The following is a 12583-nucleotide window of genomic DNA, read 5'->3' as shown; positions in this document are numbered from 1 at the left end:
GGTAAACAGATCTTACAGTGGTGTTTATCTGATCCATTAGGCTGGTTATTCCCTCAGGAATAATCTCCTGTGCATTTGGATCACATATATTCATCAGCAATTGTTTAATAGTGAGTGTAACCAAAACACACTCTTTCATTCTGTACCATTTAAAATTAAGGATTTTAATAATTATATAACTAGGATTACTTAATTTAAACATAACGTAACCTTTAGATTTTAAATTGCTGGAGAGAATTGAGGTCAAATTTATCTTAAAGTAATTATTTTTTCAATCCACTATAGTAAAGTTTTCTCAGGAAGTCGATGATAACAATCTACAAAATAGAACAACTCCTTTACATTATACCCTCTCATTTTAAGAGTTACTTGGTTTTGACCTTTCCCCACATTGACTATCTTCATGGCAACCACAGGTCTCAGATGTACCTTTTGTGGATAACTTGGAGGCTTGTGGTCTGAACTGGGACAGACCCATATCAGGTCTTGGTCTGGCCTTAAGGACCAAGCAAGTACTTTTTCACTTTTATTTTAACTATTACAGATAATAACCAAGAGATTGAATATTTTGCTTTTTACTTATTAGTTTGCACATCTGTAGGCATCCATTGAATGTAGGAGTATGATCCATCTCCAAATTCCACTGGTAACTTACCTTTAGTAACTGAATGCAGTCCAACTGCATCTCCATATCATTGGTGACCACGTGGCCACCCCAGAGTCAAGGATTCTAATCTCTCATCTTTATATATTTCTCTCTATCCATTTAGTTTTATTTATAGAATTTTTTCTTTATTTTAAAGTATTTTAAAATAGTCTATTAAATTAAAAAAATACATTATCTTTAGCAAAATCTACATCCTTGTGTTTTTATAAACTTTAGCAAAAATACCTTTTATTCTCCTACTATTTTAAGCCTTAGTAATCCAAATTCCCAACGGGGAAAAAAAAACCAAACTAGGATTACTTAAACATAACATAACTTCCAGATTTTAAATTACTGGAGAATTGACATTACATTTACCAAATTAATCTTTCCAAAGATTACTAGTCATGTGAACTACAAGGCATCTGACCTAGATTCTGTCAAATCTGGTTAAGTATTAAATTCTTTAAGGCAATTCATTAGAGCTCTTTCATATAGTTTGACGTGAAAAAGAACTTTGACATGTCATATGTAAACATATAGACATAGCAGACTTACAGAAAAAAGCAAATGCAAAACATTTTTAATGTCCTTGTTTTCAAAAAGTCTCTCCCTTACTTTAGAGCATTAATTTAAAAATGTTACAGGAGCCAATAAAAGTTGAAAGAGACAGTTTCCATTCAAGGCCTTCTCAAAACAGAGAAGCAACTGAAGCAGCAGGGTACAACTTCTGAGATACCAATCTGAATAATTTGAAGAAGAAACATATTCAAAAATTTAAACATTAGGCCAGGCACAGTGACTCACATCTGTAATCCCAGGACTTTGGGAGGCCAAGGTGGGTAGATCATGAGGTCAGGAGATCGAGACCATCTTAGCCAACATGTTGAAACCCTGTCTCTACTAAAATACAAAAAATTAGCTGGGTGTGGTGGTGCGTGCCTTTAATCCCAGCTACTTGGGAGGCTGAGGCAGGGGAATTGCTTGAACTGGGAGGTGGGGGTTGCAGTGAGCTGAGATCGTGCCACCTGGTAACAGAGCAAGACTCCATCTCAAAAAAAAAAAATTAAAAATTAAAACTACTTGTATTAAGAGTAACAATATTTTTAATAAAATCTTGTTCTAACCTGTTCTTCAGTTTTGTATGTATATTTGTTATACGAAAGTCCAATTTTTAGAAAAATTATTATAATTTATTTTAATTATAGCCTCCTTAATCAAATAACATTTTTATAAATTTCTTTTTTACTGATCTTATTACAACTTACAGAAACCATTCTTAACATGCTTGAACTTTCTGGTTTTCACTAAATATCCATCTTTCTTGAACAACCCAGTCCCTTTTACTTTAGGAGAAAAAAATTCACCATGTAAAATTCTTTCTCATATAAAACTACTTTTCATTTAAGCTTTGTTATCAAAAATACCTTTTGATGTCTATAATTTTCTTCACATCTTTCTTGTTTCCTGATTCCTTTTACCTGGTTTTATATATAACCTTTAAATAAGCTCTGAATTAGACAAAAATTATTTACTTTTTAAGAAGACATTTTTTAGAAGGAACATTTTCCTATAATGTAATTTTATTTTTTTAAATTGGAGAATAACCTGACATTTAATGAAATGTCTATTGTTTAATTTAACTTTAGATTCTAAATTATGACAAGTTCATTTACAAGTATTAATTTCATTTATCTAATGTTATTTTAATAATTTAGCTAGATTATTTATAAAAAATGTGATAGTCATCATCTAAAATCATGTTCCCGTTTACCATTTTTATAGCCTGTGAATTTCAGGTGTTTACCTGAGTAATATAAGCTCAGGATTAAATATGTGCTTATTTTACAAATAATTCAAGATGTAGCTGTTTCTATTAAACCAACAATATTAAATGTCTTATTTATCAAACATCACCCAAGCAAAGATCATTGTTTTGGGCTGGGTTTACAGTTTTATAACCCTTATGCCAAATTTTGACACTATAGTATTTGACAGGGGTGAGTATGAAATTGATTAATAAATGCAAACAAAAATGTATGTTGACAATTCTTAAGACATTTCTATTATTACTTTACCAACAATTTTAAAGCCAATTTATTAAATATTTCACTTAAGTCATGTGAGCTTGAAAAGCATTTGGGCTTATTAATTAATTCATGAATGCTCTTTAAGTCAATTCGCTACCTTGTGGCCAAAAACACATAGTAAAATAAATGTAAGTACACATAAACACACACATACAAATGAAGCAGTATACAGTCACTGGAGCAGTCTTGATGTCTGAAGTAATACCCAGAGTTGTTTGCCTCACAACCAAAAAAATTAAGGATCACAGACACCAAGGGTGAGGTTGGAGCAAAAGTTTAATGAGTGAAAGAGGAAAGCTCTCCACAGCGGAGGAGTGTCTGAGAGGGTTGCCGTTTCACACTTGAATGCAAAAACTTATAAACAAATGAATGGAGCGGGGTATTTCATTTGCATAGGGCACAAAAAAAACAGTTTGGGCTGGGTGTCTTATTTGCATAAGGTGCAAATTCTTGTTAGCTCCACCTCATTCCTCTAGTGCATATGTGGGTCCTTAGCCTGAGTTACTACGTATTGTTTTATTTCCCTTACTGTACATGGGTCAGGGGATGGAATTTTCCACTGTGGACATGTCTGGCTCCATGTAACCTTTTTTATATATACAACTGTAGGCCAGTCTTAGGCAAGCCCTCTTGTGCAAGTTCCCTTATCTGTGTATGCCCAAAAAGGAAAGGAATGTGCTCACTGAGGCCCACCATGTATAGGCAGAGCTCGCTGGTTGCACCAAAAACAAAGGTGTTGAACCTTGCTTTCTTATCTGCGCTTGCAGCTTGATTTACTCCAGGCTGCTCTTTTATTGGAGGGACTTCTACGGTGCATCCTAACTATCTGCCTAACCAGTACCTTCCTGTCTCCTCTGTCACAAACTCTGTTGAAATAAGGGCGTAAATGCATGAGTAAATTGACAGACACTTGACCAAGGTTCAGAAAATCTGCAACCAAATTCCAAATCAGCATATGTAATTTTTACAATGCAACAGTTTTCTGTACTTGAATTATTTTCCAACACCTTTGGATTCTTAGGCTAAAACAAAATATAAAAAAGAGTAGTCTCGCATTCAGATTTTCAGAAGGTACAATGTACAATTGATTGTACATTGCTCAATAGATAATCATAGGAATTAGGACTACGGCTGTGTAAAAATTGACATTCTAAGCAATGTTTTCACAAGAAAATGAAAACAATAAAAACTGCCTGAGAAACATTTTAAACTTATCAAATTTAAAACCTCTTCCAATATACAGTGGAATACTCTTCAGCTATAAAAAAGAATGAAATACTATTATTTGTAGCAACATGGATGAGCCTTGAGGAATTATCATGTTGAGTGAAATATATCAAGCACAGAAACATAAATACCACAAATACAGAATGTTCTCATTCATATATTGGAGTTTTTAAAATGAGCTCATTGAAGTAGAGAGTAGAATTGCAGTTATTAAAAGCTAAGAAGGGAAAGGGAGGAAGATGGGCAGAGGTTGGTGAGGGAATACAAAACTAAAGCTAGATAAGATAAATCAGTTCTAGTGTCCTGTAGCACTGTAGGGTGAATATTATGAACTATAACTTACTGTATATTTTCAGAAAGCTAGAAGATAGGATATTGAACATTCATAACACAAAGAATAAATGAGGTGACACATTTGCTAATTATCTCATTTTGATCATTATATATTGTATACACATATTGAAACATCATCCTATATCTCATAAATATGTATAATTATTATCTGTCAACTAAAAATAAAAGGGAAATAAAAGAAATATGCAGATGGGAAAAATACAATAAAAAACAGCTAAGGGAGTGGAAAATAATTGTCTCTAGAAATGGACTAGGAGGAGAGGAGCAGTAACTAATACTCTGTTATACATATTTTATAATCTGACTTTCAAAATATGTACTTATATCACTTTGAAATGTTAAAACTAATGTTTTAAATGAAAAAAAAAATAGTGCACAGTTGGTAATGGGGAGTAGAGAGTTTGACACTATGGCCTTGTCCCTTATGTTTTCTTGACACCTTTGGGTGTCTTGTGAATTCAGTCTGTAAGTCCTGAGGATTCAGATATTTCTTGATATCTGGTTCCACTGGAGGCCATTTCAGACAGAAAAATATAACATTTATAAACTAGAAAAAATATACAGTCAAAATACTCTAAAAAATTGAGAGTTATTTGCAACATGGTCCTGATAATGGACAGGACTTGGGAGAGTGTTTCAAAATAAATATTAGGTAGAATAGCATATACTTCAAATTTCTACTAGCGAAGAGAGGAATGAAGAATAATCCCCTAAACCCAGTCATTCTCACCTTTTTAGAATTATATTAGTTAACATGCAAACCTCACAGATATTTCAGACTCAGTTCCATGCCACTGCAGTACAACAAATATCACAAGAAAGTGAGTGACATAAATTTTTTGTTTCACAGTGCACATGAAAGTAACTTTTATGATATATTGTAGTCTACTCAGTATGCAGTAGCTTATGGCTAAAGAAACAATGTGCACATCTTAATTAAAGCATACTTTATTGCTAAAGAGTGCTAACAATCATCTGAGCCCTCAGCAGCCAGTGGTAATTTTTGCTAGTGGAGGGTCTTGCCTTGATGTAGATGGTTGCTGACTGATCAGGGTGGTGGTTGCTGAATGTTGGGGTGACTGTGACAATTTCTTAAAATACGACAATAAAGTTCACTGCATTGATTGAATCTTCCTTCAAGAAAGATTTCTCTTTTGCAGTCGATGCTGTTTGACAGCATTTTACCCACATTAAAATTTATTTTTTTCCCAAACATTTATTTTAGATTCAAGAGGTACACGTGCAGATTTGTTACCTGCGTATATTGTATGATGCTGAGATTCGGGGTAATAATGTTCCTGTCACCCAGGTACTACTGAGAATAGTACCCCAAATTGGAATCAATCCTCTCAAAGCCTGCTACTGCTTTATTAACTAAATTTGCATAATATTCTAAATCCTTTGTTGTCGTTTCAACAACATTCACAATATTTTAACCAGGAGTAGATAACATCTGAAGAAACCATTTTCTTTGTTCAATCATAAGAAGCAGCTACTCATTCATTGAAGTTTTATCATGAGATTGCAGCAAGTCACTAATATCTTCATACTCCACTTCTAATTCTAGTTATCTTGCCATTTCCAGCACATCTATAGTGCCTTTCTCCATTGGAGTCTTGACCTCCTCAAAGTCATTCATGAGGGTTACAATCAATTTCTTCTAAACTATTAATATCAATGTTTTGACTTCCCCTCATGAATAATGGATGTTCTTAATGGCATCTAGAATGGTGAATTCTTTCCAGAAAGTATTCAATTTACTTTTTCCGTATCTATCAGAGGAATCACTAAGGCAGCTATAGCCTTTAAACATGTATTTCTTGAATAAGACTTAAAAGTCAAAATTACTCCTTGATGCATGGGCTGCAGAATGGATGTCATGTAAACAGGCATGTAAACAACACTAATCTTTGTGTATATCTCCATTAGAGACCTTGGGTGACCAGTTGGAGTATCCATGAGTGGTCATATTTTAAAAGTAATCTTTCTTTTTCTGAAAGTAGGTTTCAACAGTGGGCTTAAAGTATTCAGTAAACCATGCTGTAAACAGATGTGCTGTCATCTAGGCTTTGTTATTTCATTTATAGAGCACAAACAGAGTAGGTTTAGCATAATTCTTGAGGGCCCTAGAATTTTGGAAATGGTAAATGAGCATTGGGTTAAAGTCATCAGCTTCATTAGCCCTAATACGTTTACAACACATGCATCAAAACCAATTAACTCACGTAAATGTCCTGTGGTCTGATCAATGCAACATAACTGAAAATGGATTGACCATCTCTTGTCTATTAATAATTACTCCCTGTTGTATTCATAAATGGGTTTATTACTGTCAGATCAATCACTAAGACCACCAGTGCTTACAAAAGCAAGAAGAATTCATTGCTCTCCAGGCAAGTGAGAACTAGGAATGTCACTCAAGGGACAGTTCTCAGGGTCTCACCAAGTTAAATGCAGAAGAGCCATACTCAATACAGAAAGAGGAAAATTTGTCCACATTAAAATTTGGAAGGTTATGATTTGAATGTATAAAGAGGAATTTTAAAATCTCTTCGGGAATTGGACATTGCACTGGTTCATATTACAAGAGTGTGGGCACAGAGATCATACTTTCATATTAGCCGTAATAATAATTTTGTCCTTTCAGGGCAGGCTGCAAGCTTATGGGCCAGGACTTCATTTCAATTGGCTGTGTACACCAATACCATACATTTTGTGCCATGCTGGGTACATAGTGCTTGCCAAAAATATTTGTTGAATAAACAAATGAGCACAAGTTATACATAATAACAAAACAGCCACGACTTTACATCATCCCCAGAAATATTTGTCTTAATAATATAAATGATTATTTCCATTCTCAGCATAGTGATATGCCTTTTCATGTCTTTGCTTCAACTCCAAGAGATTTTCTTCTTTAGTGTGGGTTTTTGCATGGTTCTTAACTGATTTTTATCTTCAGTTAATATCCACAGTTATCATACACACACACACACACATATGTGATTGATACTTATTAGCTTAATAAGTGGTTTTGATACATCAGTAATACTATCTGAATCATATAATTTCTTTGTATAATAAAAATCGAGGATGCCACCATCTTTTTAATGACATATTAATTAAATTAATGTCATATCTCTCCTCCTGGAGGAACATGGGGGTGCTCAGAGTAGCCCATAGTGTGGTATAAAAGAATAATCAAAACTGAGGGATGATATTAGGAGAAGTAAAAATCAAAAGTCATGTGATTTTTCATAGCTTGACAGATCATTTCTTTTCACTGATGAATAATATTCCATTGTCTGGATGTACCACAGTTCATTTATCTATTTACCTGCTAAAGGACATCTTGATCACTTCCAAGTTTTGGTAATTATAAATAAAGGTGCCATAAGCATCCATGTGCAGTTTTTTGGATGGACATAAGTTTTCAGCTCCTTTGTGTAAATGTCAAGGAATGTGATGGCTAGGTTGTATGATAAGAGTGTGTTTAGTTTTGTAAGAAACTGGCGAAATGTCTTCTAAAGTGGCTGTACCATTTTTCATTTCAGTCAACAATGAATGAGAGTTCCTTTTGCTCCATATCCTCACCAACATTTAGTTTTTTCAGTGTTTTGGATTTTTGTCATTCTAATGCATATGTAGATTTATCTCAGTGTTGTTTCAATTTGTAATTCCGTAATGACATATGAATTTGAATATCTTTTCATATACTTACTTACCATTTGTATATATTCTTCAGTGAGATGTCTGTTCAGGTCTTTTGCTAGTTTTTATTTTTTAATTTATTTTTAATTGTCCCATAATAATTATACACATTTATGGGGTACATAATGACATTACAATACATATAATGCATAGTATCAGATAAAAGTGATAGGCATATCCATCCTCTCAAACATTTATAATTTCCTTTCCTTGTGTTGGGAACAGTTAATATAGTCTTTCTAGCCATTTGAAACCACATAACATATTATTGTTAACTATAGTCATCCTACAACGTTGTAGAAAACTAGAATTCATTTTTCCTATCTAGCTGTAGTTTTCTATCTTTTAACAAGTGTCTATCTCCCTTTCACCCTACTCTTCCCAGCTTCTAGTATCCTCTGCTCCACTTTTTACTTTTATGAGATCAACTTTTTTAAACTTCCACATATGAGTGACTGTGGTGTTTTACTTTCTGTTCATGGCTTATTTCACTTAACATAATGTCCTTCAGTCCCCTCCAGGTTGCCAGGAATGACAGGATTTTATTCTTTTTATGGCCAAATAGTATTCCATTGTGTATATATACACCATATTCTTTAAATCCATCCATCTGTTGTTGGACATCTATGTTCATTTCATATATTTGTTATTATGAGTAGTGCTTCAATAAACATCAAGTTGCATATGTCTCTTCAATATATTGATTTTTTTCCTTTGGATAAATGCCCAGTAGTGGTATTGCTAGATTATATGGTTGTTCTATCTGTAGTTTTTTTGAGAAGCCTCTATACCATTCTCCACAGTGGTTGTACTAATTTACATTCCCATTAACAATGTATAAGAGTTTTCCTTTCTCCACATCCTTGCAAACATTTGTTATTTTTTATCTTTTTCATAATAGCCATCCTAACTGGAGTAAGATGATATGTCATTGTGGTTTTGATTTGCATTATCCTGATGATCAGTGATGTTTAACTTTTTTTCATACATTTTTTGGCTATTTGTATGTCTTTTTTTGAGAAATGTCTGTCCCACACATTTTGCCCATTTTAAAAATCAGACTGTTATTTTGTTGTTGAGATGAAGTTCCTTGTATATTCTGAGTAATACTCCCTTATCACATTAATAGTTTGCAAATATTTTCTTCCCTTCTACAGGTTGTCTTTTCTCTCTGTTGATTGTTTTCTCTGCTGTGTGATATGGGTTGACTGTGTCCCCACCGAAATCTTAACTTGAATTGTATCTCCCAGAATTCCCACATATTGTGGGAGGGATCCAGGGGAAGGAAATTGAATCATATCGAATCATGGGGGCCAGTCTTTCCCGTGCTATTGTCATCATAGTGAATAAATCTCATGAGATCTGATGGGTTTATTAGGGGTTTCTGCTTTTGCTGCTTCTTTATTTTCCTCTTGCTGTCACCACATAAGAAGTGCCTTTCACCTCCCACCATGATTCTGAGGCCTCCCCAGCCATGTGGAACTGTAAGTCCAATTAAACCTCTTTTTCTTCCCAGTCTTGGGTATGTCTTTATCAGCAGCATAAAATGGACCAATACACTGTGCGTTTTTAAATCTGGTTATTTGTTTGCTTATTCTGAAAGTTAAGAATTTCTTGTATATTTTTGATGAGGCCTTTATCTGATATGTCCTTTGCAAATATTTTTTTCCAATCTGTGCTTGTCTTTTCATTGTCTTGACAGTGCCTTCTGCACAAAAAAGTTTCTAGGATTAATTAATTCTAGATTATCAATTATTTTATTTATTAATCATGGCTTTGGTATTGTATCTAAAAAATTATTGCCAAATCCAAAGTCATTTAGATTTTTCTTCTATGCTATTTTCTTGGTGTTCAATTGTTTTACGTTTTATTTTTAGGTCTGTGATCCACTTTGAGTTAATTTTTGTGAAGCGTCTATGGCCATCTTTAGATTCATTTTCTTGCAAGCAAATTTCCAGTTGTTCCAACACACTTATTGAAAAGACAAACATTTCTCCATTGTGTTGCCTTTGATCCTTTTTCAAAGATGAGTTGACTACTATATGTGCCTCTTTCTGGGTTCTCTATTCTGTTCCACTAATCTTTTGACTATTCTTTTGCTCATTAATTACAGCGTATTGACTACTGTAGCTTTGAACATGCATCTTTAAGTTAAATTATTTATTAAATATCACATAACATTCCAAATATAAGAAATAAAGATATAAGAAATCATTTTCTTATATGCTGTTCTCATTATTGTTTCAAAAAACTCATACACAATATAGACATGAAAGATTGAGTTTTAATAGCAACACTAGTATTTGAAATAGTACTGCCATTGAAATTATTTTTCTGTTTTACTGTAAATTACTACTGCACTTTAAAAGGGATATTTGCAACTTGAGTTAATTTTAAAACGTGCATAACTCAGAAATGATGTATGACATATTCAGAAAACAGATTTATAGTCAGCATTTGGAAAGACAAGAAAACATAGAAGCCCTATTATAATTAAACGTTAATTCATCAGGAATATTTCAAAAACTGAAATAGCAATTATGAAAATATTTTTAAGTCTACTGAAGACCAAGACATATTTAAAAAAAATAATCTTCAACACCAAAGAAGCACTTTTGATAGCAGAAGACATCCTTGTTCCTATGACTGCAGCATTTCCATAGGTTAAATTTCACCAACAAATTGGCTTGCAATTGGTTATTTTTTAAAATTTAAACTTTTATTTCAGATTTGTGGGAGCACATGGGCAAGGTTTTTACCTGGGTATATTGTGTGATGATGAGATTTGGGGTACGATTGATCCCATCACCCAGGTACTGAGTATAGTACCCAAAAGTTTTTTGTCCCTTGCCCCTCTCTCTCCCTTCCCCCTCTAGTAGTCCACAGTTTCTATTGTTGCCATCTTTATGTCTATGAGTGGGTAATTTTTGTTATTAGCATTGATTTTATTTGTACATTCCTTGGTGGCATGGTAAATTGAGGTAATCTGTTGTTATTAAACAACCGGTACATATCCACTGTTTAGAAACAAAGAGGAGAAATTGCATATTAAGTATCCAGGAAGTGAGAGAATACTAAGAAACAATTTAGCATAAGTGACAACTTTTCTTCTCCACGTAGGGTGCAGAAAAGGTACAAAATTGAGAGTGCACTTAAAATGACAAACAACACTAATTAGAAATTCTGGAAAGCATTTGTCTTTATGAATTAAGAACCATTCACCAAAAAAATCTCTCAGTTAGAGGTCTGCCGTGTAGGTGAACTAAGCATGCATCTATTTTGAAGGGAAGCTATTTATTTCGTACAAAATCATTGTCTACAGTAAATCATAACTAATAGAAATGGTATCTTACAAGATAAACTTACACATGAGAATTTAAATGTGAACATAAAGCCTACTGATAAAATATGTGGAGTTTCTGCTTTTTAGAGTAAGCAAGTCTATAATTAATATAACCATTCAAATATACCAGTAGTGGTATAAATTCATTAATGATACACGTAATTGAAATCCAATTCAGAACAATTTTTACAGTTTTTAAACAAATTCTTAATTTCTTCTGCCATATATGGATAGGAAGGCAATATTGAATTAGGCAGTCTAGCATTTTCTGCATGTTTATGATCACATTTAAGTTCCATTGCTCTTATAACATTTCCTGAAGCTGCCTATGTTTATCCAGGCCTTCTTTTTTATATTAAGATTTATACCATGTACATTTAGAAAACTCATTCAGGAGAAGTCCAAGCCAGGTAAATATTGTTGTGTGTCAAGATTTGATGTGTAATGTGATGTTTTTCAATGAATATTGATTAAGTGTAGAAATTTCTTGCATATCTGGCCTTTCCACCTTGTGTTTCAGTAATTCTAATTACAAAAGAAAAGTGATAACTCAAATGAGGATAGAATAAATTATTTGCAAAGGGCTCATTGACATGAATAGCTTGTTGGTTTTTTTTTTTTTTAGCTTACACCTTCACGTTGCTGCCTTGAGTTGAAAAGCAAGTCAAAACTGAATGACAAATTGTCTAGTATATCTTTCTAAGAAGATTGTTATGAGAATTAACTGAGATAATATATATAAAGTGTCAAGTACATAATAATTAATCGACACTAGTTATCATTATGATATATAAATTAACAAAAATGATTGATATGTTTGTTTTTAGCCTTCTAAATTTCTGATAACCAAGGTATAAATATATATATAATTTTTTTTAATGATTTCCAGTACGCGATTAAATTTTTTGAGACTGATATCTGTCTCAAAAAATCAAGCAGTTCAAATAAAATATATTCGCAAAGTATAAATATTTTTATTTTTAATTCCACAGCAACAAGTAAAATTTTACTTACACATATCTTAGGATATATTTAATGCTTGCCTTCAAAATATCCATTCCTTCTTTCTTCAGCTATAATTCAAAATGTTTATTCGAAGACTCACCTCTGCAGGGTTCTCATTTTAAATTTTTATTCTTTCTTTCAAGAATCAAACAAGTGTCCTGCATTCCTTTGAACAAAGTCTTTTTATTGACATATAATAGTTGTACA

The 12583-nt window shown here is 32.9% G+C and overlaps 1 long non-coding RNA gene across 2 annotated transcripts in view; it reads right to left on the bottom strand.

Annotated features, from left to right (window-relative positions):
• Nucleotides 1-12583, bottom strand: part of LOC105499045 (uncharacterized) — a 353694-nt gene that overhangs the window by 193101 nt on the left and 148010 nt on the right. The gene's annotated exons all lie outside the window — the stretch shown is intronic.

Source organism: Macaca nemestrina, chromosome X, assembly GCF_043159975.1.
Source record: "Macaca nemestrina isolate mMacNem1 chromosome X, mMacNem.hap1, whole genome shotgun sequence".
Taxonomy (NCBI): Eukaryota; Metazoa; Chordata; class Mammalia; order Primates; family Cercopithecidae; genus Macaca; species Macaca nemestrina.
The sequence above is the reverse complement of the archived record's forward strand: the minus strand, read 5'-3'. Positions and strand labels throughout refer to the sequence as shown.